The sequence below is a fragment of the Ambystoma mexicanum genome, chromosome 7p (assembly GCF_040938575.1).
Source record: "Ambystoma mexicanum isolate Mex_15411 chromosome 7p, UKY_AmexF1_1, whole genome shotgun sequence".
Taxonomy (NCBI): domain Eukaryota; kingdom Metazoa; phylum Chordata; class Amphibia; order Caudata; family Ambystomatidae; genus Ambystoma; species Ambystoma mexicanum.
The window spans coordinates 844,089,860-844,116,432 of NC_090939.1; the positions used below are offsets into that span (position 1 = coordinate 844,089,860).

Here is a 26,573-nt window from a genome sequence, read left to right on the forward strand (position 1 = left end):
TTGGTTGCTACAAATTAAAGCAATTCTGGAACATTATATTTATGAAGGAATACCCTTTTGTGGTTTACTGTAGTTAAGGGGGAAGCTTTCCTAAACCAAACCAGGCCCTTGTGCTCTCTCTCAAACACTAACATTGGTGAAAAGAAAATTCATTAAAATGTGTCTGAGCTCCTGAAAACACATTTCTTTTGTCAAATACCATCAAACTGTATCATATCAAAATTTGTAGAGGTGATCCTTCAATCGCCTGTGTAAATCTTCTGCATGACCATTACTGACCACATTATGGACAACCAGATATTGAATGGTGGTGAATGAAGAGATGTAAAGCAAAAGGGCAAAGATCCGTGCACAAGTCAGTTGCTGAGTAATAAATCGCAGATCTGAAGTGATGGATACGTATTGGGTTTCCCAGTGTGACCACTAGAGGGTAAACACACAACAAGGACCAATATATGTTTATTAGATAACACTTGTTTTCAAAAGCCACGCATTTGTGGGCAAATCCACTAGATAATAAATAGGTATCCCAGTACTTATCACATGTTAATACATTAAAATAGAGACCCTAGCCTCATGCACCAACGGTACAGAATCTTATAAGGGTTATCCTTAACATTTACAGAGCCCTCCATGTCCGACCATTACCTGCTTACCACCTTAAACAAAACTTAAACCAAAGGGAGACAAACCACTCATCCTAACACCACAACTCAACAAGCACCCACAAGTCCAGACTAAGCCTACTGTCATCAAAGGCGCACTAATAAACGCAAGATCTGTCGGTGCACATGCAACTGACATAGCAGACCTTATTACCGACAATGATCTTGACTTCCTAGCAGTGATGGAAACATGGCTTCATGCCGCCGCTGGGCCGTCTGTCATGTTGGCCATTCGGATTCCTACACCATCACCCGAGAAGACAGAAAACGCCAAAGGCGGAGGGGTCGCCTTCAAAGCTCGAGCAAACTTGGTACTTAGACCATCGTCCACCTTATCGTGCAAATCTTGCGAACTCCTCAAAGTTAAAATAAAAACGTCTCACTGTAGCACACTCACTGTCCACCTTATTTATAGGCCTCCTGGACCCACAGGTGACTTTGAGGAGGACAGTATCACACGGTTGTCAGAAAACACCAAACCAATGTCACAAATATTAATACTAGGTGACAGGCCTCTCAGATCCCAATGACCAAGCTGCCAAATCCCTGGAAGAATCATTAAACAAATTGAACTTCACAACCTAGTCACAGAAAAGGTCGAACCTTGGATTGGTTAGCAGACCATAATTGTGCCACAATTACCACCATTTAACCACAATCATGGACTGACCACTCTTTTATTGCTTTTCCCATTAACATGACCCGCCAAGCTACCACAACTAAGATTATTGCGCCTCCGCTACTTACCAGAAACAAGCATAACATTACTGCTGAAAAACTCACCCCTTTCTTAATCCCAATACTGAACGCTAACAGCTCTGAAGAACTAATAGATCTCATCACTAATACTATGACAATGGCCCTAGACTCTATTGCTCCTCTGAAGCTCTAAGAGCAAGCCCAAAGACCACCTTAATACCTGGTATACACCACATTTGAAAGCCTTCAGATCTGAAAAAAGAAAACGTGAAGCGACCTGGAAAATCCTACCCTCTAAAGAGAACAAAGACTTAGTGACTGAAAGATCCACTCGCTACAAAGCAGAGATCATTAGAACTAAACAGGAAACTTACAACAACAGGATCCAGAATGCCAGTTCCAGTATCAAGCAACTATTCGGAATACTTCGGGAACTAGAATCACCTATAACCCCTGCCGATTCTCACCCTAAAAATAAAGATTGGTGCACTGGCATCCAAACTGCCTGGTCAAAAAAAAACACCACCTTGCAAAAGAAAATTGCCCTAAAGAGACTTCATTTAAATGGTACTGACATGTATCAGAACCTGGACACTACCGACCTGACTAATACTCTACCAAAGTTCAAACTCACCCAAGTCACAACCATGGAGGTAAAAAAAAAATCATAACATCCCTGAAACCTTTGTGCTATCAAGGTGACATTTGCCCAGCCCAAATTATAAAAGATGCAGCTAGCAATCTCACTCCTTTTATTACCAGGCTAATAAATGCCTCCTTTAAATCTTGCCAGGTTCCCTCTAACCTGAAAGACGCATGGGTTCGCCCCTTACTTAAAAAAAGCCACCCTTGACCCTACTATCCCAACTAACTACAGATTGATAACTACAGTCCCCTTCCTTCTCAAAATCATCGACAAAGCAGCCTACATCCAAATCCAGACATACATAGAGGCTAACAACCTCTTACGGCTTAGACAATCGGGGTTTAGACCCCTCCACGGCACTGAAACAGCGCTCATAGACCTGAACACTCAGATAAATCTAATAAAAGACAAACAATGTGAATTACTTCTTTTATTGGACCCATCTGCGGCCTTCAATCTGGTAGACCACAAGATGCTCTGTGAGCACCTCTCATCTGCAGCAAATTTCTCACCTGAGGTTGCAACTTGGATCAAGTCCTTTTTAAAATAACAGAATGATGAGTCTTCTTGCCGTCAGATGCTGCCGACCCCATTCCAATCTCCTGCGGAAGGCCACAAGGTTCCTGCGTATCCCCTACACTATACAATGTGTTTACCAAACCTTTGACATCCTGGACCATATGGGTGTCATCTACACCAATTATGCAGATGACACCCAGACACTGATCACACTTTCAGGTAACCATGACACAGACGACTTACTAAACAAAATATTCCTCGTCATTCAGGCTTGGATGGCCACCCATAGCCTTTGCCTGAATTACGAGAAGACTGAAATTCTCGTATTAGGTGCCCCCATTTACGTCAAAAAACTCAGCCCCAAGTACACCTCATTCAACATAGACGGTAACTTGATCTTAACGGCTAAAGAAAAACTCTAGGCTTTCATCTCGATTCAGCCCTGAACCTTAGGGAATAAGTGAATGTCACAGCGACAGCAACCGCCTATACTTGCAAACTTATTTATGCATGCAAAAACGACCTTTCCACCTTCAGAGGCATGATCTTAGCACATGCCCTAATCTTGTCCAAACTCAATTATTGCAACACACTCTACACAGGAGCTAACAAACAAGTGCTAAATAAACGCCAAACCTTGCAAAACAACGCTCTAAGAACGGCATTGTGCATTCCAAGAAAGGACCATATCTCTGAAATAAGAAGAAGCCACGAATGGTTTTCTATCCAGGACAGAATCTACTTCAAACTGGTCTCCGACTCTCAAAAATGCCTCAACAATGCTGCCCCCAAATACTTAACAGATGGAATTACTCCTAAAACATAAGCCAGACCTAGTAGATCAGCCAACTCATTCTGCATTATGTCACCACGCTTCAATTTAAAAAGAGCCGGAGACACCAGTTTCCCAGTACTAGCGTGGAATGCCATCCCGCTCAACCCAAGTTCTGACCAAAACTTCTATGGCTTTAGGCTTAATACCAAAAAATGGCTACTCAACAAACAAAACACTTGTCTTCAGGGACAGGGTTTGTAAATTAGGACCTACCTCACTGCCTGAGCTTGTAACCTAGGATCTACTATGTACAATGCACTAAATCCTAATCGTTCTCACATGTATTCTGTACCAGGTTCTAATGCAATGCTTGTATTTATTCTAAGTTGTCTTGCATAGCGCCCCGATACCCTAGGGTGTGACGCGCTGTATAAATAATAAACTAGTAGATGTAGCTGTCCTCTCTATATTTCTCCTAACAGCAATCCATACAGGTTTATTCAGGAGACTATCCCAATGCAGCATAATCAAAAGTTTCCTCATGGGTTCATTTTTGGCCATTGAAGCATGTTGCCGCCGTTCTCTGGAGCTCCTGCAACCTCAGAGGTCCTGCACACTCCAGATTCCATGTTGGAATGGATGCTCTGCTGTGTGCTGTTGAGAGATTACATATCAGGTACAATTAGGACTGGTTTACAACACCCACCCTCATCTCCCCCCCGGTGCTTCAACGAGACATCGGCAGCCCTAAGAGAGTGTTCAGCACTTACCTAACTTTCGGCAGTTCGCAGCTCTCCCCCCCAACCATATGCAAGTATATATGTGTTTCAATGTAAGGTAGTGTGGCTGGTCGGGCTCCTGACTCTCACAAAGACTGTGGATTTGCCCCATAATCCAGTGCCGAGAGTGAGCTTCTACATGTCAACGCACTACGCTTAACACCTTTGCAGCTTCAGGATAGTTGGCCCCTACTTCAACACCAGGTCTATGCACAAGCACACATACATCATTTCTAGAACTTTAACCCATTACCAGGGTATGCTGCCATATGTGAACAGGACCGTCTGCTTTAGGGGAGAACACCTCAATCTAAACAAAATGCATGTAGCATAAACATCTAAACATGGTTCTCCATACTAAAGTGCCCTCACCCACGAGTGTTTAAACTTTGGGTTATTCTCACTTTCTGCCCTCAATGTTAACCAGTTGAAGAGACACACAACTCTATTTCCTGGAACTCGAGACTGTGACTTGATTATTCGGAGTAACACCTGGATATCCAGACTTTCAAGAATGTACTGAAGTACATACGTCAAAAAGACAGATTTAGAAAGAGACTGCACACATACCATGACTAGGCATTTGTCAGAACCAAGAAATTGCAGCAGGTCAGGAAAACAGGTAGGTGCATGAGGGGATTACAGCGACTTGCAGAGTAGGATTACACTTAAATGGGGAGGGGCAGAGTAAGGGGGTTGAGCATGGGTTGGGGCTTACAGAGCAACTGTCCTCCCCACCCAGAGGAATCCTGATCACTCGGGAGGAGGGGTGTAGCTGGGGAGTGCAGGGGGGGGGGGTGGGAGGAGGGGATACACCCGATCCCACAAAATCACAGCATAAAACCACCCATTGAAGGTTGCTCCAGCATGGCCTAAACAAGGCACTCTTATTTTGGAGCGGCCTTCAGCAGGCAGTTTTAAGACATAGAACCAACATCTGAAGTTCAAGCCTGAACACAGTTATGCTTTTGATCATCTTTTCCATTGCTGCACTAAACCCTGTCCACTTGGCTGCTTGCATCTCCCTTCTACGTGCAGCAACGTCAGAATGCAGTTCTGCTCGCAGTAGCAAACAAGCTAAATTGAAAGCTTAAACTCACCCTAAAGTGGTCACAAATGACTTGTCCTCAATGTTAGCTTTGAATGCAGGAGACCACCCTGATCCCTAAAGATCCTGGCAGCGATTAGAGAGTTGCTTTCAATTTTACAGCAAATGATGGGAGAGATCAGGGTGCAGGCCAGACATGACCTGCAGAATCTATGGAACTCTGAATAAGTATTGATTATGGAAGTCAAGGTCACACCACTAGAAGCACAGTCAAAAATATGGAATGGCAACCATCCCTTCTTTCTGAGCTGTCACGAACATTACAGTGAAAGGTTGTACATGCAGAGTCACCCTTCCGTGGCCTTTTGTTCCCCCCTCCCCCCGGTTAGTTTAACTTGGATTCACTGTCCATTGTATTCATAGATAATTTGCTGTTTCCAACCACGGCCAGAGTGGTTTATCCAGTCCTTCTCCAAAAGCTTCTTTTTTACTCTGGTTGGATTCATAATCAGATCTTGTTCTGAACATCCAGTTTCGTCCTATGCATTCTTTGGGTCGTGTAACCACTCTCTTAATTTGGAATTTGTGTCTTGCAGTAGTTCATCGTGCAATATATCAAATATGTAAGGAGCGGCTGGCTGCAGTATTTTACCAAGTAAAGCCAGAAAATTCCACTCTACAATGGCAGCGAGAGATATACTTAGTTCTCTGCGAATTTGCGCAGTTCCTGCTGCATTTGGAAGATTTAGGACTTTCTGCCAAAAAGCTCCTAGTCTAGGCCATATTTTTGTAGGCATGAACATCGTTGCCTCTGCGCCATAGGTCAAAGTTGGTACGACCTTTGCTCTGTAGAAGTTGATCACTGCCATCATTGAAAACTGACCCTATTTCCTATCCATCAATCTTGCTTGAGTTGCCAATGTTTTTGTTTTTGCTGTTAGGACTTCTTGAGCTGGGGTTTTAGTGGAGCTGTTAAGTTAACCCCAGGGTATTTGAATACATACACCTCTTCAATCTTCTTTTGACCCAAATACCATTTAGGAGTGTTTTTCCGTTTTTGTTTTGCTCTCTGCAGACAGATTACCTTTGTTTTCTCTTGGTTGATCTCCAAGGAGTTTTGATGTAAGTATCTATGGAGACTGTCCAACTGAGGTTGCAGCCCATTTGCCTCCTGGTTGATCATGATAAGGTCATCGGGTACAGCAGTCTTTTGACTTTTACGTCCCCAATTGATGTGGGGCGGGGGGTGGAAATGATCCGATTGATGGTTCAAAGTGCACCATGTCTGAAATGCAGAAGTTATAGATGGCAGGTGCAAGAGGGCATCCTTGTTTTACCACACTTGAAGTTGGTATAGGAGTGGTTAGTAAGCCTTCCCGATTCAGGTATACTCTTATTGAGGTTTCAGAATGCAGTGACACCAGGGGACCGATGATGTCTTCTGGACAGTTTCTATCGAGGAGCTTTTGCCATAAAACTTTCTCTGTTGACCTGATCGAAGGCCTGGATGAGATCTACAAAGGCGATGTAAATCCTTTTCCCAGTCTGAGGCTTTGGGCTTTTAAAATACTCATGATATACGCTGATGTGCCCACGTTTTTAATAAACCCCCGTCTGAAAAGGATCCAGCCAATCGTTCTCCTTGGTCCAGGATTGACCTTTTAGTAGCAGGAAGGAGCTAAAGATTTTTCCTATGACATCTAACAGCGCGATAGGGCGATCATTTTTTGGGTCTTCTCCATTTCCTTTCTTAAATATCAGCACTATCGTTGCTGTTTTCCAAGATGCTGGTATTTGTTGTTGTTCGGATATCCTTCCGATTACCTTATGTATGAATGTTGCCCAGTCAACAGGGTGGTCCTTTAGCATTTGGTTAGTCAATCCGTCTGGGCCCGGTGCTCTTGATGCATTACGATTTTTAATCTTAAGTTAGGATGTTGGTGATCTCGCGCTCAAAGTCCCATCCTTTTTGAGTTCTAGGTGATATCACAAGTGAATAACGTAAGGAAATGTTCTTTCCAGGTTGATACAGGACAATTCTGTTAAGGGTCGAGTTTAGTTGGAGAAGCTTGTTTGATCAATGACCAGAAGTCTCTAGAGTTTCTTTTGCTCAATACCCGAAGCATTTGCTCCGAGACGTTCTGAAACAGCATTTTTCTATGGTTTGCTATCCAGTTTTTGCAGATACGACCAACGGCCAGCAACTTTTGCTTGTTCTTTCAGGTAAATCGAGTTGGATTTAAGGACAACTGTTAATCTGTTTTAGCTCCCTCCGTTTGTCCACTAGTAACTTGTCGTAGGCATGTCTTGCTGCAAGTTGTGTTTTCTTGCCACCAGCATTGCCAAACCTAAAATAATCTAGTAGAGGGCTTTAGACTACAACTACAGTCTCCTGGTCATCAGAGCTTTTGTTAATCTCAGAGTTGAATTCAGCTGTTAAATTCATGATTTCTTTGCTTTTTAAAATCAAAAAGGCAGTTACCACTGTTTACTTCTACGGTCAAAGTCATTTTTTGAGGGGGCTGGGGGGGAGTTTCTTCCCACTCCCAGTGTGACTGATATTAAATTGGTTGCTGTTCTTCGTCCTTATGGTTTCATGTTTTTTGATGTTTTGTTATAACTCTTTGGAGGCATAGACGTGATGCAAGTTTGCTGATTGGTCTCCTCTTTACCAAGTTGGTATTGAGGGTTTAGTGGTGGGATTAGTTAATTCCAAGGCAAATATATCTATGGAAGTCATAAGTGTTGACCATAGTTTTCCTCTTAATTCCCTTTGGTTCATTGGACTCGAGTTGTCATCAAATGAGTTCTTCGTTTGACATGTGGCATTCAATCTCTGCAGATTAGGAAGTGTGTTGCGTCCGTGGGGATTAATGCTTCGTCAATAATACATGTAATGGTTTCTATGAAGTTAGAATTTGTATTTGCACCCGGATTTCAATAGCAATTAATGATAACCATTCAGTAAGTTTCATTTGTGATGATCGATGGGTGCGTCGTTGTCCAATTAACCAGGATTGCAAGAAATAGTAAGTTAGAGAAAAGAACTTCTATGGCTGACATTCCCGATACTGATTTTAAGGCGATCAGCAGTCCAAAGGTGGGTCGACCTTTAGGGCCTTTTTCTGCTGGTGATATTGTTACAGTACGCCCATCAAGGAAAGGTTTTCTCGTCAGCCAAGTCTCCTGGAGACGGATGATGTCATAACAACCTAAATTTACATCACTGCGGGACGTTGGGTGACTAAACTCCCTAGTGTTCCATGAAGCCATAACTAACTCCTTTGTACTTGGCAGAGTTCGCATCGTATTCTCCAGTGTTTTACTCACAAGTGGCTATTGTCTTTGCGGTTTTGGTTGAACGTTCAAGACCCACCTCCAGTTCTTTTCTACGTTCTTCTCAGAGTTTGCCATCTGTTGTTTCTCTGTCTCCGGTTTTTGTTTTTTTCGACTATCTATTCTGAAGGTAACTTTTAGGGAAGTACCTAGATTTCGAAGGGATTGTGTCCTCCGACGTATTCCTTATCTTTGATAATACGTTTCCAGCTTGCTGGCCTCGGAAATGTTTTCTCTATAGAGGGCGCTGTGCGTCGACGTCCGCCGAGTCGATGTCCCTCGACGGCCACCGTATCGGCGCCGACGTCACCATGCCCATAAATAGCCACGCGCTGCGTCCGTTGCTCAGTTCCGTTTTTCCGCGCTTTGTGGGGCCTCAGAACGTCGTTGCTCAGTTAAGTCATGATAACTCTATATCTACTCGAATAATACCTACTCGTTCTCGATAGCATCTTCATCGGAACTGACGACGCCGCGATCCGGCTTCAAGAAATGTCGAGACTGCGGTAAAAAAAAAAAAAAATGTCAACAACGGATCCACACAGGATCTGCTTGTGAGCCGCGCACCATTGTTCAGAGTGTGAGGACTGCATGTCCATGACGGCGAAAGCCTTGAAGGAGCGCAAGGGGAAGCTCGAGAGAGGTAAGTCAGTCAAAACCTCCTCAAAGGTTTCTTCGGCTGAGTCGAGGCATTCGTCTCCTCGCCGTCGACAACACTCCCATTCTAGATCTCGAAGTAGCTCCTACCATTCGTCGAGATCAAGACACTCAAAAAGAGACATCGAAGATCCCCTTCCTCGTCGTCTTCCGTTTCCCCAGAAAGGGTCTCCTGTCCCACAAAACACAGCTCTCAGGCTGAGCGGGAGGAATTCAGAAAGAAAATGTTAAGCGTCTTCGAGAACGCGGCCTCGACCCCCTCGAAGACAGCTGAGGGTGATACCCTGGGTGAAAAACCTAAAAAATCAAAACGCCACGAGTCGCAGCACACAGCGAAACATTCCACCCGAGAGCGCCACGAGCCATCAGGTAAGAAGGCACCATCTTCGACGCAGTCGTTGAAGATTCCTTCGACGCATGGATCGGCGCCATTGTCGAAGGATTCCTCAACGCATCGGTCGATCGACTCGACGCCATCGTCGACATCGACGCCGATGAAAGAAGACCAAGGCTACTCCACAGTCAACGGTGATTCCAAGGGCCTCCGGCACGACACCAAGACCGCCGTCGATGTCCTCGAGTAGGATCCCGATCCTCTCGAGTTCTTCGAGACCCCTTCCAGTTTTTTCGACGCCTTCGAAGCCTGTCACATCGGCGTCGACGACATTGACGTTTTCTCGCCCAATAATGACGAGTTTGGCTCCTTCTGCCTTAGAGATGGGTTTTACACCATTTCAGAGGTCAGAGTACCCTGGACTATCTTCAATTTATGAAGAGGGGGGGGGGGGAGGGGGAGATTCTGACCAGGAAACATTTGGGTTACAGAGGACCACACTGCCTATTTCAGAGGATTTCACCTCTGAGGAAAGCAGGCTGAAGGATCTACAGGAGTCACTACATGAGGCAAGTGGGCTGGACACTTCCCCAGAAGTGGGATTTGTTAAGCCAGACCCAGGGGAACATGCCAAACACACTATAGAACCCTTATGGCAAGAATTATTGAATTTATGGGTTGGTCTGCGCCTTCCCCTGTTTTTCAACAGATGACCTAACAGACATATTAGACAAAGGTCCACAGGAGGACCCTGTGGTCCCCTTCCATGCAGCCTTACAAAGAAAAATTGCATCTAATTGGGAAACTCCTGAAGTTATCCCTGCGGTCAATAAAAGATTGTCAGCCAAGTATAGGGTAGCGGCTGCTGACCCTGAATACTTATCAAAACACCCGACTCCAGAGAGCCTGGTGGTTCAAGCGGCAACTTCATTTAGCAGTAGGACCGCTTACCCTACTGTCCCACAGGATAGAGATGACAAGAGGTACGATTAAATGGCGAAGAAAGTCTTCTCTGCTTGTAGTATGGCGTTGAAGTCCATCAACGCCACCTGTATGCTCGCCAGGTTCAGTCACACACTGTGGGAGTGTGCTTCATCAGCGGCAGACTGCATACCCGAAGGAGAGGAAAAGGAAGCCTTCCTTAACATTATTAAAAGATGGCAAAGATGCCATGTGCAAATCACTTCAAACTGGCATCGATTCCGCTGACAGTATCAGCAGGGCCATGGCGGCAAGTACAACAATCCGCAGGCATGCGTGGTTGCGAAAGTCTGGCTTTGCTCCAGATGTACAGGCCAGACTTTTGAACATGCCCTTTGACGGCTCTTCACTATTCGGAAAAAAGGCTGATGACAGTCTGGAAAAGTTGCAGACTTCTAAAGCAGCAGCAAAATCTTTAGGAGCTGCTATCCGCCAAACTCCTTTTCGCCCCTCAGGAACCTCTGGGAGAGGAAAGTCCTTTCGCTATTATTCCGCATTCGGGAAAGGCAGAGGACAGCCGGCTCAAAGAGGCCAAAGGAGATCCACCCGAGGTGGACGGGTCAAAGGTACTAAGGCCGCAGCAGCAGCAGGTGCCTCTTTACCCTCGGCATCTGCATCAGCCGCCCCCCAAACCACTCTGAGGCCTTTCCACACAATACATCTGTAGGGGGCAGTTTAACTCACCATCTGACGGAATGGCAGGCTAGAACGTCAGATGCTTGGGCATTGGAGACAGTTGCCCAGGGTTACTGCCTACCCTTTCTACACATCCCTCAGTCATCCACCGGGGAACAGCTCTCTAAAAGTTCCAGATCTGCTCCTCTTACAGGAAATTATAGACCTGCTAGAGAAAGGTGCCATAGAACCGGTACCTGTAGCGGACAGGAACAAGGGCTGGTACTCCCCCTACTTTCTCATACCAAAGAAGGACGGAGGACTGAGACCCATCCTGGACTTACGAGAATTGAACAAGTTCCTCAGGAAGGACAAGTTCAAGATGGTAACTCTCTCTCAGATCCTTCAGGCCCTCCAGCTCCAGGACTGGCTGGTATCTCTGGACCTTCAGGATGCTTATTTCCATGTGCCAATCCATCTCAAACACAGGAAATACCTGAGGGTCGCAATTGGCGACTCTCATTATCAATTTCGAGTTCTGCCATTTGGGCTGACCTCCGCCCCGAGGGTCTTCACCAAGCGGATGTCGGTAGTGGCGGCGAGTCTAAGGAGGGAAGGGATCCACGTCTACCCCTACCTGGACTATTGGCTGATCAGGGCTGTATCTTTGAAACAGGCCCAGGCCCAGCTAGATTATGTCTGCCACTTCCTTCACAAACTGGGCTTCTCCTTCAATTTAAAGAAGTCACAGATGATACCATCATAGAGACTCCAGTTCATTGGAGCGGTCCTGAACACTACCCTGGGAAAAGCCTCGCCACCAGAGGTGAGGGCTCAAGATATTCTACAGATGGTCACCAAGTTTCAAAATGCCCAACGTCTCCCAGCCTTCGACTTTTTGAGGTTGCTAGGCCTCATGGCATCCTGCATCTTCCTTGTGCCAGAGGCTCGCCTGAGAATGAGATCTCTTCAGTGGGCACTGAGAAGTCAGTGGTCGCAATTCTCAGGGAGAATGACAGATCTCCTCCGGATTCCGGACAAGGTAGCCCGCGACCTTCAATGATGGGCCTATCCAGAGAACATCTTGAAAGGAGAACTGTTTTGGCAACCATGGCCGGAGATAACAGTAGTCACAGACGCCTCACTCACGGGGTGGGGAGCCCATGCCAACGACTTGACCATCAGCGGTCGTTGGTCTCCATCGGAGTCCAGACTACACATCAACCTATTGGAGCTGAGAGCGATCAGACTAGCGCTGAAAGCTTTCCTGCCATCAGTACAGGGGAGAAATGTCCTGATAATGACGGACAACGCGGTGGCCATGCACTACCTCAACAAAAGAGGAGGCGTAGGATCACTGCCACTGTGCAGAGAGGCGATACAGCTCTGGTTTTGGGCAATCCAAGAAGGAATCTCTATCGGCAATCCACCTAGCCGGAGAGAAGAACTTGACAGCGGACGCTCTGAGCAGGCAGAGCACAGTCTCCCACGAGTGGGAGCTAGCTCAGGAAGTCCTTCAAGAGATCTTTGCCCTTTGGGGAACCTCTCAGGCGGATCTGTTCACCACAAGCACCAACAGGAAGTGCGATCTGTTCTGTTCAAGGGAATTTCCCCCGAGAGGAGCTCTAGGAGACGCGTTCGTAGTGGACTGGGAGTTTCCACTCCTTTACGCGTTCCCACCAGTCCCTGTTATTCCTCAAATGATCAGGAGGTTGAGAAGATTCCGGAAAACCATGATCCTAATTGCCCCGGATTGGGCCAGGGGAACGTGGTACCCGGACCTTCGAGATATGTCCATCTGTCCTCCAATCCGTTTTCCACTCAAAGAGAATCTTCTCTCGCAGGAGAGGTTAGGTTCTCCATCCAGACACCAGAACCCTCAACCTTCACGCTTAGCTTCTGAAAGGGTGAGGTACAAGGATTGGGATCTCCCTGATGATGTCATGGAGGTGTTGCTTTCGGCCAGAAGGCAACAATATACCGCTGCCGTTGGAACAAATTTTGCAGCTGGTGTAGGGAAGAGAATATCGACCCTTTTTCATGTGGTACACCAACGGTGTTATTGTTTCTACTCTACTTGGCAAACTCAGGCCTTCAAGTTGGCACTGTAAAAGGCTATCTCGCAGCGCTTTCTATCTTCAAGCGCACTACGGAGGAACCATCATATTTCAAACTTCCTCTAGTGATACAATTTCTCAAGGGATTAACTAATGTTTATCCTCCAAAACCATTCCAGGTTCCCTTATGGGACTTAAATTTAGTCTTAAACTTCCTAATGGGCACTCCATTCGAACCACTTCACTCTTGTTCGCTGAGATTTCTCAAGCTTAAAACTGTCCTATTGGTAGCACTAACATCTGCTAGGAGGGTGAGCGAGCTACAAGCTCTCTCCTGTAAACCCCCACATACAATTTTCCACAAGGACAAAGTTGTCCTACAGGTGAAGCCTAATTTCCTCCCAAAGGTGGTTTCTGAATTTCATATTACTCAGAAAATGACCTTACCTTCGTTTTACCCTCCTCCCCATCCGGGGAAAGAGGAAGAAAGGCTACATAGGCTGGACCCAAGGCGAGCTCTCAGCTTTTACATCAGCAGAATGGCTAGGATCAGGCAAGCAGACCAACTGTTTGTAGGATACTCAGGTCACAAGTTGGGACTACCCATAACAAAACAAACCATCTCCAGGTGGATTATTTTGGCCATTCTGGAATGTTACAAACTGGCAGGGAAAGAGCCACCCCAAAATCTCAGGGCTCATTCAACCAGGGGTATTGCAGCCTCTTCGGCTCTCCAAAGAGGGGTACCGGTCCGAGACATATGTGCGGCTGCCACATGGTCGTCCGCACATACATTCACAAAATTTTACAATCTGGATTCCTCCACTAGTCAAGAGACCAGATTTGGCAAGGCCGTATTACATTCGGTCCATCCCTAAAGGGATACATAACATTCTCACTCCCACCTCCAATTACATGCCACTGCTATGGGAGTCTATCAAAGATAAGGAATATGTCGGAGGACACAATCCCTTCGAAGAACAAGTTACTTCTTACCTTGTAACGTTCTTTCGACAGGATGTTCCTCCGACGTATTCCTTATCGCCCCTCCCATCCATCCCCGCAGTGATACTTCCCTTGTGGTTGTAGCTTACGCTCCTTCAAGGTCAATAACCAATTCAGGCATGACTTTTATTATGCTACAAAACGGAACTGAGCAACGGACGCAGCGCGTGGCTATTTATGGGCATGGTGACGTCAGCGCCGATACGGTGGCCGTCGAGGGACATCGACGCGCAGCGCCCTCTACAGAGAAAAAATTTCCGAGGCCAGCAAGCTGGAAACGTATTATCAAAGATAAGGAATACGTCGGAGGAACATCCCGTCAAAAGAACGTTACAAGATAAGAAGTAACTTGTTCTTTTCGTGACCCTCATAGCGACCATCTGGTCCCTATGTACATTCGGTGATTTTTCTTTGTCCGACCTTGTTTTCTGCTCAGACTTCCATCCCGCCTTCTCTCTTGTTTTTCATTCTTTTTGTGGTTTGAGTGTGGTGGCTCATTCATCAACTTTTCTTCATATATGGTGCAATTGTTTTCTTTTGCATTTCCTTCTCGCCCCCCGCACCACTTCTCGCAAATAGTCCTTTTTATGACATAGATAGGACGTCTCTGATTGTTTAACTGAGATCAGATCGAATCCCAGTGTATAAAGGTTGTCAGTTGCCTCTGATAGCATTTCCTTTACCACCGGAGATCTGATGTGTAAATATACACTGTATGTGACGTATTTCTCACCAAATTCTACAATTTGTACGTCTTCCACGTTGATTAAACGTAGGTTTGGCACACAGTGAAGTAATTTCAATGTTGCTTACCTATTTAGCATCAGTTTTCCTTATTTTCCTAGGTTCCTTACTAGTTTGAATGTTCTTTCACTTCGTTTGGTGTGTTTTGGGTTTTGTGATCTTTCAATGTTAGTTGAGTGTTTCCTTCCTTTTTCCTCTTTCTTTGATCCTGGAGATGTTCTTTTCCTCTTTTCTTCAGTGCTGTGGGCTCAATGATGTTTTTGATTTCTTTGATGTTGATTCTACCAGCTTTTTTCTAGATGGCTCTTTCATACATTTCCAAACTGTTTTTTTCCACTCTAAGTATAATGCGTCCCACTTTGTTGGTCTGTCCGTACCTACGACAATTGTCCTTGTGGTATTGACTTTTGATTTCTTTTATGCATTTTGTTTCTTTTTTCCGATAGTGTTAGGAAGGCGGGAGATTTTTTGTCTGACCTCAATCTTGTTGTTTCTTCCATATATTCATCATCCTGCTTGTTTTGGAGTTTTTCTGTAGTCCCCCTACCCCCGGGCTAATGTCGGTTCATCATATTGGTCTCCGTCAGCCATGGGCGGGAGTTCAGATTCCTAATTCTCGAAAGAGTATTGTGATAACTTCATTATGTCTGCTGCGGTATCCATCTCGTCTGTTGTTATCACGACTACAGTTCTGGTCATTTCTAAATTTGTCTGGTCCTTCAAATGTAAACTCATTCAGACTCGTGCTCATATTTCGGATTCTTGATCGAGGCTGGTGGTTTTTGGGTTGCATTTTCCAGTTTTTTTTCCATCAAACGCTGCCTCTTTTGTCTTGGAGTCATGCGTTGACAGTGTAGTTATTGGCTCTCCTAAATTGCCAATTTTTAGGTTCTCAGAGATAAAGTATTCTTTGATGCTTCTGTCGTGTTTGTTCCTCAATGTTAGTGTTCCTTCGTTGGTAAAGATTGATCTTTAGTTATATCTCCATTATTTACTTTCACTGTCCTAGATGCTATCGTTGGTTTAGGTTGAGATGGGTGCTCTTCTGTAAGGTCAATTTGATTAGGTGTTTCACAGATTGCTGTTTGTTCCTTTTCAGTAGTCTTTCATACCCTTTTCATAGTTGGTGTGGTTTGGGTACTCATGTCTTTCTTAACTGGCTGAGGGAGGCACCGGATGTTCCTTTTCTCCATGGCTGTTACATAACCTTCCAAAAACACCAGTTTGGTGTGCATCATGGCCACAGTGGTAGTGTGATCCTTGAGCGGCTTGTTTATTGACACGTATAATTTGGAGAATGGAGCTAAAGCTATTGTTACTGTCGACATGATGGATAGGAGATCAGATTTTCTTGAATTGGTCAGTGAATTTGCTCGACATTCTCTTTTTCGTTGTGGAAGTGTTACATGGTGTATCGTGGTTACCAGTGGCTGAATCTAACCCAGATTTCTCAAGGGGTTCCATGATGTTCAAGAGGCTGTCTCCAACCGTCCTACTTCGTTCCTCTCCAATCAAAGCGATTCCTGGCGATTTTCTTCGTTCTTGCACAGTTGGTCTCAATGGTGGACATGGCTCATGAATATCACCTCATACGCCTTTGTTTAATCTTTGTGTATTTTCGTCACAATAGTGAAGTGTGCTCCTTATATCAAAGGGGCGGTAGGAGTGATATTTCATGGGGCACTTTGTCTGCATTTGATTTTGATAACTCACTTAGGTTAACTTTTAGTGCTCTTGTCGAAGAAGTCATCAAGGTCGTGCTCGCCTTAGTCGACTACACGCGAGTCGATGTATACATTGGTTTGTGTCACAGGTCCGGGATTCTTTCCCTTCGAAATTATTTCCGGGTAAGGGGCTTTTCACCCATCAGGAACTCTGTTATCCCCCATGTTTTCTAAGATATCTGCATCTGATATTTCAGGCACCAGAAGCTTTTCTGTTCCTATTTCATTCCGGTTTTCCGAGTTTGTTTTAGGGGGGGGGGGAAGAAATAAAAAAAAAAAAAAAAAAAAAAAAAAAAAACACTTTTTTTCTGAAATAAATTTCCTAAAGAATCTTGGTTTCTGTGGTTCCTTTGTGCATTCTTGGTAATGTCCTTGATTTCCCCTTATACTTGCCTCATTTACTTGGTTTTCTTCGTTTTCATTCCTTTTTTTTTTTCGAAAATACCAAATGTATTACTGTTTTCTTTTTGCCCATTTTACGAGGCTTCAACTGGGGATGTTTAGGTTGAGGTCGCACATTAGTGTTTTTCTTTTTTGTAACCGTGAATTTCTTTTTCTTGTCTATTACCGAGTACCTGGCCCTAATGATTTGAGCCATGTCCTCCTTCTCACTGATATCAGATTGCGCTTTGTTTGTGTTGTCTTTTGTATGTTTTGCGGCGCCACAACGAGGCTCAGCGTCCTCGCGGTTGCTAAGCAACCAGTGTTTTGAATTTGCCCGTATCCGCCAGCAGGCGGAAGAGCCGGCCTCACCAAAGGCCACCTAAGGCCCTGTTTGCCCCTGTTCGCCGCTGGACGGCGCATGGCGACCATCACGAGACTCTACTTTTGGACACTCATCCTTCTGTGAGTACGATCATGCTGCCAGCCAGTATGCCTGCCTAGCAATAATGTCTACATACGCCCTTCGGCGGTTATCGTTAACTCGTTGCAGCCATTATCTTTAAGCTGTTTGTCCTCCACATAGCCGCTTAGCTGCAAATATTTCGTGGTAGCCCGGTCAGCTAATGTTCTCACTGCCAGTTATTGTGCCTCACTCATTTGATGCCACTAATACTGCTACTGCACCTTACTCCAGCCAATGATACTTGATGCTAGTTGCTGCACCTCGAATTTAGGTGAACCCTTGCTAGTCATTTATTGCCTGCACATGCCACTATAGCCTGCCGGCCAATTTCGAATTTAGGTGAACCCTTTCCAGTCATTATATTGCCTGCACATGCCACTTTAGTCTGTTTGCCAATTTCGAATTTAGGTGAACCCTTTCCAGTCATTATATTGCCTGCACATGCCACTTTAGTCTGTTTGCCAATTTCGAATTTAGGTGAACCCTTGCTGGTCACTTTATTGCCTGTGCATGCCACTCTATCCTGTCTGCCAATTTCGACTTGTATCTTAGCCAATGCTGCGCCCTTTACAAACACTGCATCTAGACTACTCCCGTATTTGCATTCTGAACTCTGCACTCAGACACACAATTCAGACCAGATCTAGTCAGTACACCAACACAGAATTGGATACAGGCTCTCCCGCCTACAGCACCCATACCAACAATGCACACACCCCTGTGCATCCTGCTCCCCACCTCCCACACAACAAGTATCATACACATCCTGCTCCTAGTACTAGCAACGTACCAATACCATACCACTCACTAAAACACCAATTCACTACCTCTCAACCACGTTAAACCCTGGCCAACCACGTTAAACCTGCAACATCAGACACAAAACACTCTACCTTGCAATACCCTCGAGAGGAACAGCAGACTCCGCTCAAGACTTGCAAAACTCTATGAACCACTAGCTAGAACCCTGACATCCTATAACAAACGAACAACAGAACACTGGCCCAATCCGACCACCACCAACAACCCCCCCTCCAAGACCCAAACTACAACTAGCCCCACCTTTCCAAAGATAAACAAACCTAACCTCATTGGTGGCCTAATAAACTCTAGATCGCTAGTTGCACACGCTTCAGATATAGCAGACATCATCCACTCTGAACAGCTAGACTTCCTAGCAGTCACCGAATCTTGGCTACACGCCGCAGCAGGACCCGCCCTCTCACTGGCCATACCAAACGGATACACCATACTGCGATCAGACAGAACCGACACTCGAGGTGGAGGCACTGCACTCATAATAAGAAACAATCTACCTTGCAGACTTGTGCCATCCCCAGTCATCAACTCATGTGAGCTCTTGACAGCCAAACTAAACATAAATAACACCCAGACTCTCACAATATACTTGGTCTATAGACCTCCAGGCCCCATTGGGACCTTTGAAGATGACATATCAAATATCATCTCGAATAATCTAAAAAAACTCATCTCAAGTCCTACTACTAGGCGACTTGAACTTAGGTTATAACGACCCCAAAGACACACATGCATCTAATGTGGCTAGTATCCTAGAGCAACAAGGATTTACCCAAGGAGTGCTCACCCCCTCACACAACAAAGGCAGAACCTTGGACTGGGTAGCACACTACAACTGCAACGCCACGATAGCCTCCATATCCCCCCAGATCACCACCTCATAACCTTTACCCTAACTGCCGCCAAACCTACCTTGGCTCCCACACCCCTAGCTCCGTCCATTCCCACCCGGAACAAGAAAAACATCACCTGTGACAAACTGCTACCCCTCATCCTCCTTACACTCAACGCCATCCCGGAAAACTTGGACCACGAAACTATGGTTAAGGAATTTAACCACATCATGACCACATCTCTAGAGTCTATTGCACCACTCAAACTTAGACAAAGCAAACCCAAAGCCCATCTCAATTCATGGTACACCCCATACCTAAAATCATTGCGCAAACAAAAAAGGCACTGTGAGACATCCTGGCGAGCACAACCTTCTGACGAAAACAAAGCCAACCTCTGCTCCATCACAGCCCTATACAAAAAAGAAATCATCCTAGCTAAACGCGAAACCTACAACGCTAGAAATTGCCCAAGCTAATTCTAGCACGAAAGAACTCTTTGTCACCCTCAAGGAGCTAGAAGCGCCCATCCCGGTGCCAGACAACTGCATCAAAGACCAACTCTGGTGCTCCAACATAGAACAAGCTCTAGCCAACAAAGTCACTACCCTTCAAATAAAAATAGCCAAGAAAAAAGCCACACTCGCCGGCAACAAACCCATTAGCGTCAACCTAGAACAACTAAGTAACTCTACCAATCACCCCAGATTCAAGTTTTCCAAAGTCACCATAAAAGAAACAGAAAATACCATACTATCTCTCAAACCCACCAACTGTCAAGGAGACCTATGCCCCGCTCAACTTCTAAAGGATGCAGCCAGAGATCTGGCCCCCTTTATCACAAAACTTATTAACTCATCCTTCTCTACCAATACCATCCCATCCAACCTCAAAGAATCATGGGTGCTTCCTCTACTGAAAAAGCAGTCCCTAGACCCACTAATACCCACTAATTACCGCCCAATTACTACAGTGCCGTTTCTCCTAAAGATCCTAGATAAAATGGCATACTCCCAGATACAAAAATACTTGGAAACCAACTCTCTACTAGGAACTAGGCAATCAGGCTTCTGGCCCCAACATGGGACAGAAACAGCTCTCATAGACCTCAAGTCATAGATAGATGAACTCCGGGATGAAGGAAAATCAGCCCTCCTTCTGCTTCTAGATTTATCAGCTGCCTTCGACCTGGTCGACCACAGGGTCCTATGCAGCCATCTGGATTTGGCAGCTCATTTCTCCGAAGAAGCCACTGCATGGATACAATCATTCCTAACCAACAGGACTATGAGAGTCTACTCTCCTATGGCAGCAGCCAACCCCATCCCCATAACTTGCGGAGTGCCCCAGGGATCTTGCGTCTCACCCACCATCTACAATATCTTTACCAGGCCCCTGTTCGACAATCTGGACCTTCTGGGTGTCACCTACACTAACTATGCAGATGACACTCAGATTCTCCTACCGCTTACCGGTGATTACGACAAGGATTTGGCATTGGTGAACAGGATATATCTCATCATCCAGGCATGGATGGCCACCCACGGTCTATGCCTGAATGATGACAAAACAGAGATCATCATCCTGGGCACTCCCTCGACCCTCAAAAAACTCAGCCCCGAATACTCAGCATTCAACATAGACAATAATATTATTACTGTCGCCAAGGAGGTCAAAACACTGGGTTTCTTTCTGGACTCCACTCTCTCCCTCAGCAAGCAGGTCAATGCCTTGGCCTCGGCCACGGCATACACATGCAAGTTGATCAGAGCAGGCAAGGCCTTCCTGTCTCAGGACAGTTGCATCACCCTAGCCAGAGCCCTCATCTCATCCAGGCTGGACTACTGCAACGCGCTATACATAGGAGCCAATAAACAAACCATCAAAAAAATCCAACTCCTACAAAATAATGCGCTAAGAGCAGCCCTAGGAATCCCCAAGAGAGAACATATCTCTAACACCAGAAGAGCCAACAACTGGCTCTCCACTCACGACAAAATAAAACTAAAAACTGCCTCCCTCACGCACAAATGCTTGAACAATGCAGCACCCCGCTACCTATCCGACAGATTCACTTTGAAGCCTACCACAAGAATCACCAGACTCGCCAGCACCAACTACCTCTGGATCCCCAGATACAAACGTGTCAAAATAGGAGGCAGCAGCTTCCAGGTCAAGGCAGCACTCCTATGGAACTCACTACCTTCCCCTCTAAGAATCAATCAATCCTATCACAAGTTCCGTCAAAGCATCACTAGTTGGCTCAAAGATACAGACATCTAGGCATATACCTTGCTGACTTTGCCCGGCACCTCTCTCTACACCGCATGCACCAACCACTGTGTAAAACTATGCATGCCATCAATGTACCCGCCTGTATATATCGTAACTTCATTGTGCCAACATGTAACCAAGCGGCACTTGCACATAATTGTATTTTACATGTTGTAACCAAGCTTTGAATATCCTTATGCCTTGCGCCTGAATACCCTCGGGTCTGGAGCGCAATACAAATAATAAACTAAACTAAACTAAACTAAACTATGTGCAGTGAAGTCAACGCAATCCGCTTCCTCGGGTTTCCGCATGCCTCCATCGAGCTCTGGGCTCCGCATGACAGGTTTAGATCCAATCCTTCTGCCCCAATTACGTCGTCCGGGGCGTTGCTAACAGAAAGCCACGCTTCATTCAAGCTAACGGCGGGTTGGATTTCTACAATGATGAAAGCAGTAGAAAGACTGCACAGGCTCCAGAGGTTCCACAACAGGTAGCAGCCACACACTGCGAGTTGACATGGGTAAATTCATACTTGTGCAGTCATTTCCAAACATCAATGCTCTACGCCAGATTTATGTCTCTAGCTACACCACTTTTGGAAGAGGTTATGATCTGGATTGCAAGTGCCACCCCATTCTGAAGTATACAGAGATATTTCTGACCAAAAAGCCAGATTTGTAATAGTATCTGGCCGTCTAAATCGATCACGTTGGTTGGATTAATACATGTGCGCCCAACATGGTGGACGCACATTTTTTCCCCAAAAATACAGTTTCTAAATTTTTGGGAATGTTTTAATGCTTGGTAGTATTGGGCAGGGGACTTTAACTGGGCTGTAGATCCCTCTGCAGACCTGTATTAACAAGAACAGCCAGAGATCTTATGGGTGCCTCTCTTAGGAAGATCAATCAACTGGAGTGGATTTATGTCCGTCGCTCACAACACCCTTTCAAAAGGTCCCACTTCTATTCCCCAGTATAAGACACATGCCAGACTGGAATACATATTTACACCGGAGTCTAATCGCCATAACTTTGTGCTACTGCAGAACTAAAACAAGGCATCTCTGACCATTCCCAGATAGGTGGGAGGCTCCCATACTCTTTATTACTCGCTCAACCAATTATTAAGTGGAGGTTAGCTGTATGGGCACTAAATTAATGAAGTCAGTTTTTCAAGGAGACTAAGAACTAGCATTTGTAATGTTGGTAGATCGTGGTCTGGGGCCTCGGCATCTTGATTCACTTGCAACTTTTACTAAGGAACAGTCACAGACACTGCTTACTTCCAAGCTTGCATGATAAGAGTCTGGCTGGTGGAACAGTTCCACCAAAAGGAGACCAAATCGGCATATACTCTTTAAAACTTTGGGGTAGGGGGTGGCGCGGAGGGGTAGGGTGTCCTATGTTTTTAATTTGCAGGTCAGATGGGTCCATTGTACACACGCAAGAACTGATTAACAGTTTTTTCTTTGCATACTAGATATTATACTCCAGCCCCCACTTGGTTGATACAGAACAGCTGATTAGTCATACAAGATGAATCCATAATTATTCTCACAAAAGAGGATGTTAACTCCCTGGAGAGATTGATCACAGCCTTAGAAATGAAGACTGATTGTCGCTTTGGGTTAGGGCAATGCTGTGGGAAAGGACAGATTGCCTGTGGAATTTTATGCAGAATCCGCATATATTGTCACTCCTATTCTGGAAAAGTATTTCAAGAGGTTCTAGTGGCTGGCTCCATTCGGGAAAATCGATGTATGAAGCTTTCATTGCGCTCTTACTCAAACAAGGCAAGGAGCCTGGCTTATGTTTCTAAAGCCCCGGTCTCCCTTTAATGTGGACACAAATTTGAAGCAAGGCATTAGCTTTGCGGATCCATAAATACACTTGCTTTCTCATAATCCACAGGGACTAATCAGGGTTTGTACCCAGGTGCAACACTATGATGAACTTGTACAGGTTGGAACATATTTACCAGGAGACAACCTATGTGAAGTTGGATTTCGTAATAGCTTACCTGGATTCCAAGAAAGGGTTTAATCGCTACAATGGTCATTTAGGTTTTGTGTTCTAGAGCATTTCAACTTCAGTCCCATATCACGAGGTTGATTTTATAGCTTTAAACAGAGCCCTGGATGAGGGTGAAGATAGGAAGTTGCATTTCTGGAGAATGGATGGTGAAGGGCTGCACCAGGCAAGGATGCCGCTATCTGCACTCTTAGCTATTTTTACTGGACCTCTCTAAAACTGCTTGAAATCCACACCGGGGGCAGGGGCACAGAGATTAATAATATAGAACACATTAGGGCTTTTTTATACTGGGACAATATTATTATGGGACCAGATGACCGAAACGCCCCCATCTTAAATAAAATATAGGACTATGGATTATGCTTGGCACAAGGATAAACGGGGGTAAATCATGCTCATTCAGATTAAACACCATTGTAGGCAAGACACCTTCAGAGGTCTAACCCCATAGAGCTAGGCAAACAAGACAGTCTCATATTTAGAATTCCCATGTTTCAGGACATAGCCGAACAGCAGAAGCATCATAAATTGAGAACTCTAAGGGGTATTAAGGCCTCTGTGAGTCCATCACATGATTTTTATGATGGGGCTTGTACCCTTGATAAAAACTGCCCCATGTCCTAATTATTTTATGTTTTTTGAGGTTACGATTGTGCAAGTTCCTCATGGAAGTGGATCAAGTTCCCATTTGGCCTTTGTCACAGATGGCAAGAAACTCGCCACAAACTGGCAAGATAGTTCAAGGGTGTTTATTAGATTTTGTGAGGCCAAGGGCTGTTCCTCTCCCTCAACCTGGGATGGGTGCAGAATCAAGATCCCAGGTGTCCGTACAACCTGGAGACTGTGCCACCCTCCAGCCCTAAGCTAATATATATATAGTCAGTTAACCCCTACTGGCAAACTCTTCATTCTCTAAAGGTGATCTCCCTAAACACAGGCTATCTTACCACATCAGGCATTTTCTATCTGTCCCCACTCTAACCAGGTGTCATATTCTATAGGGAGAAAGGAATAGTACCTTGCACTAACTCCACTGGGGCACAGGTTTGTTCTTTCATGCCCACATTCACATTATCCATTCAATGTACTCCCTCCTTGACTCTTCTTCAATCCTACTCTTCTCCCTCCGATGTCACACACTCCTCTGACTCTTTGCCTCCACCATTTGATTTTACCACTACTTTACATACTTCCCTCCTACTCTTCTTACTACTCCTGTACCCCTCCTACTACTCCTATACGCCTTCTCCTTCTCCCACACTACCATCTCTTATCACTCCACCCTCTTTCTATAACACCACTCCTGTCACTCCACACTATAAACTAACTTATTTTGCTACAGAGACAAGCTCACTCACACTGCACTATTCTTGCACACACTAAACCAATAACTCGCCTTTGCAAACTGCAGCCTCCAACTCCACCACTCCTTCCCTACTCCCGCTGAGCTCTTGGTCTTCTTCCACTCCACTGCTGACATCACCCAGAAAACCCACAATTGTCAGTTTCCTGTCTCCTGCTTAAATCTCCCTTCTGCTGGAATTGGTCAGCTCTCCGAGGCCAATGTCCTTCGGTCTTTACCCAGCTGGGCATGTATGTGTAACAGAAAATCCATAAGAAAGGGCTAAGCGCCACCTATCTTCCGCTTGTGACCATCATAGGTTATCGAATGGCGAGTCCATTGAGTTTTGGGGTTTGTGCTCATTCCCAGTCTCTGGTGGTCTAGGTAGACGCTCCAGTTTACAGCAATCGCAGAAAATGCCACAAAAAAAGGATGTTTTTACAAAAATAGCTTTTTTTGCAACAATAGACTTTTTTTTATTAAAAGGACAAAAGCACGCTTCTCAAAACACGTTTTAGCCCAAGCGATCAAATGCATAAGCGCATAACGCCGAAAGAATGAGCAGCCCAATCCACAAAAAACATCTGAATGAGTGCATTTTATATGCTCCCATTCAGAGGCCCCTTTTTACCCCTTTGTGGATTTGGGCGAATGAGGGGAGGTTTCTGCATATTTAAAAGCACATCCCAATTTCACAAACAGGGTGTCCAGAAAACTAAGGTAACTCCATGCGCCCGTTTGGAATAGGCACAGGGGGTATGCGTTGCAGGACGGTGTTTACTGGCCCATCATGCATTATTATTTTAGTTTTTAGGCGTGACGGCAGAGGTATGAACTGCTGCTATCTCAACTGCATTTCTATTTTTCAAACAGTCATAGAAAAGTACTTTTTCAATCACACGTTATGGCCCTATAAGAGACAATCACAGTGAAATGAGCTCCTAGCACCTACTTTGGTGCTGGACGTTTGTAGAACCTGGAGGGTCAGGCGAGCACTCCTGGCACTAATAAAATTCAAGGCAGATGGCCAACATACCATTTGTGGTCCAGCTCAGCCCCTGGAAATGTGCAGCTCACCTTTCAGACAGATTGCCCGTCTGCCCTTGGCTTAGGGATTCGACGGCCAGCTTGTCTGTCCCTTTTATTTGGTTGTGTCTTACCAATAGGAGTATAAGTTGTCCCTTCTGGTTCTTTATTTGGGCATTCCCTCATCCTCCTTGCAGGTAAAGGGTCATTCAAGTCCACAAGATCTGCCATCTGAAACTCCCCTTTTCGAGAAATATTCAGAGGGTTATAGGAGCTCTGCTCCTAGGCCGTTATTCTCTCAGCTGCCAGTTCTATAATTTTATTTTTACCATCTCAAACAAACTGGAACTTGACTTGATTGGCTACACGCATACTTGTTCTCCATTGCCTCCCTCTACACAACCCTTGAGAAGTCAGTTAATTATAGAAACATTGAAGTTGGTGTAGCAAAAGGCGTGCAGCAACGATGCTACAAGTGATCAAAGTCAGTTTGTTATTATTTAACCAAATAAGGCATACAAATGGAAAAAAAAAAAAAAAAAACGACATTCAAGCCAACAACAGAGGTGATTGTGCAGCTCTGTTTAACCTCTGCTGCCTAAATTCGACTGCCCCTTATGCAGAACAAGGATTATTGGTAATAATAGTGGGATGGTTCAATCACTTTTTCCTTAAAGAACTGTACATTTTTGTCGTGTTCCAGGAAAGTGGATTGAGGCTGGGTCCAGGCACATTCCAGAAAGCTAAATTGTAATATATCAACCTTTGACTTCTTTACTCATAAATGCTATCTGAAAAACTCCACCCTG

The 26,573-nt window shown here is 45.1% G+C and overlaps 1 protein-coding gene across 1 annotated transcript in view; it reads right to left on the reverse strand.

The window, feature by feature from the left end:
* PCCA (propionyl-CoA carboxylase subunit alpha) overlaps positions 1 to 26,573 on the reverse strand; it is a 3,020,006-nt gene that overhangs the window by 2,984,242 nt on the left and 9,191 nt on the right. The window lies entirely within an intron of this gene.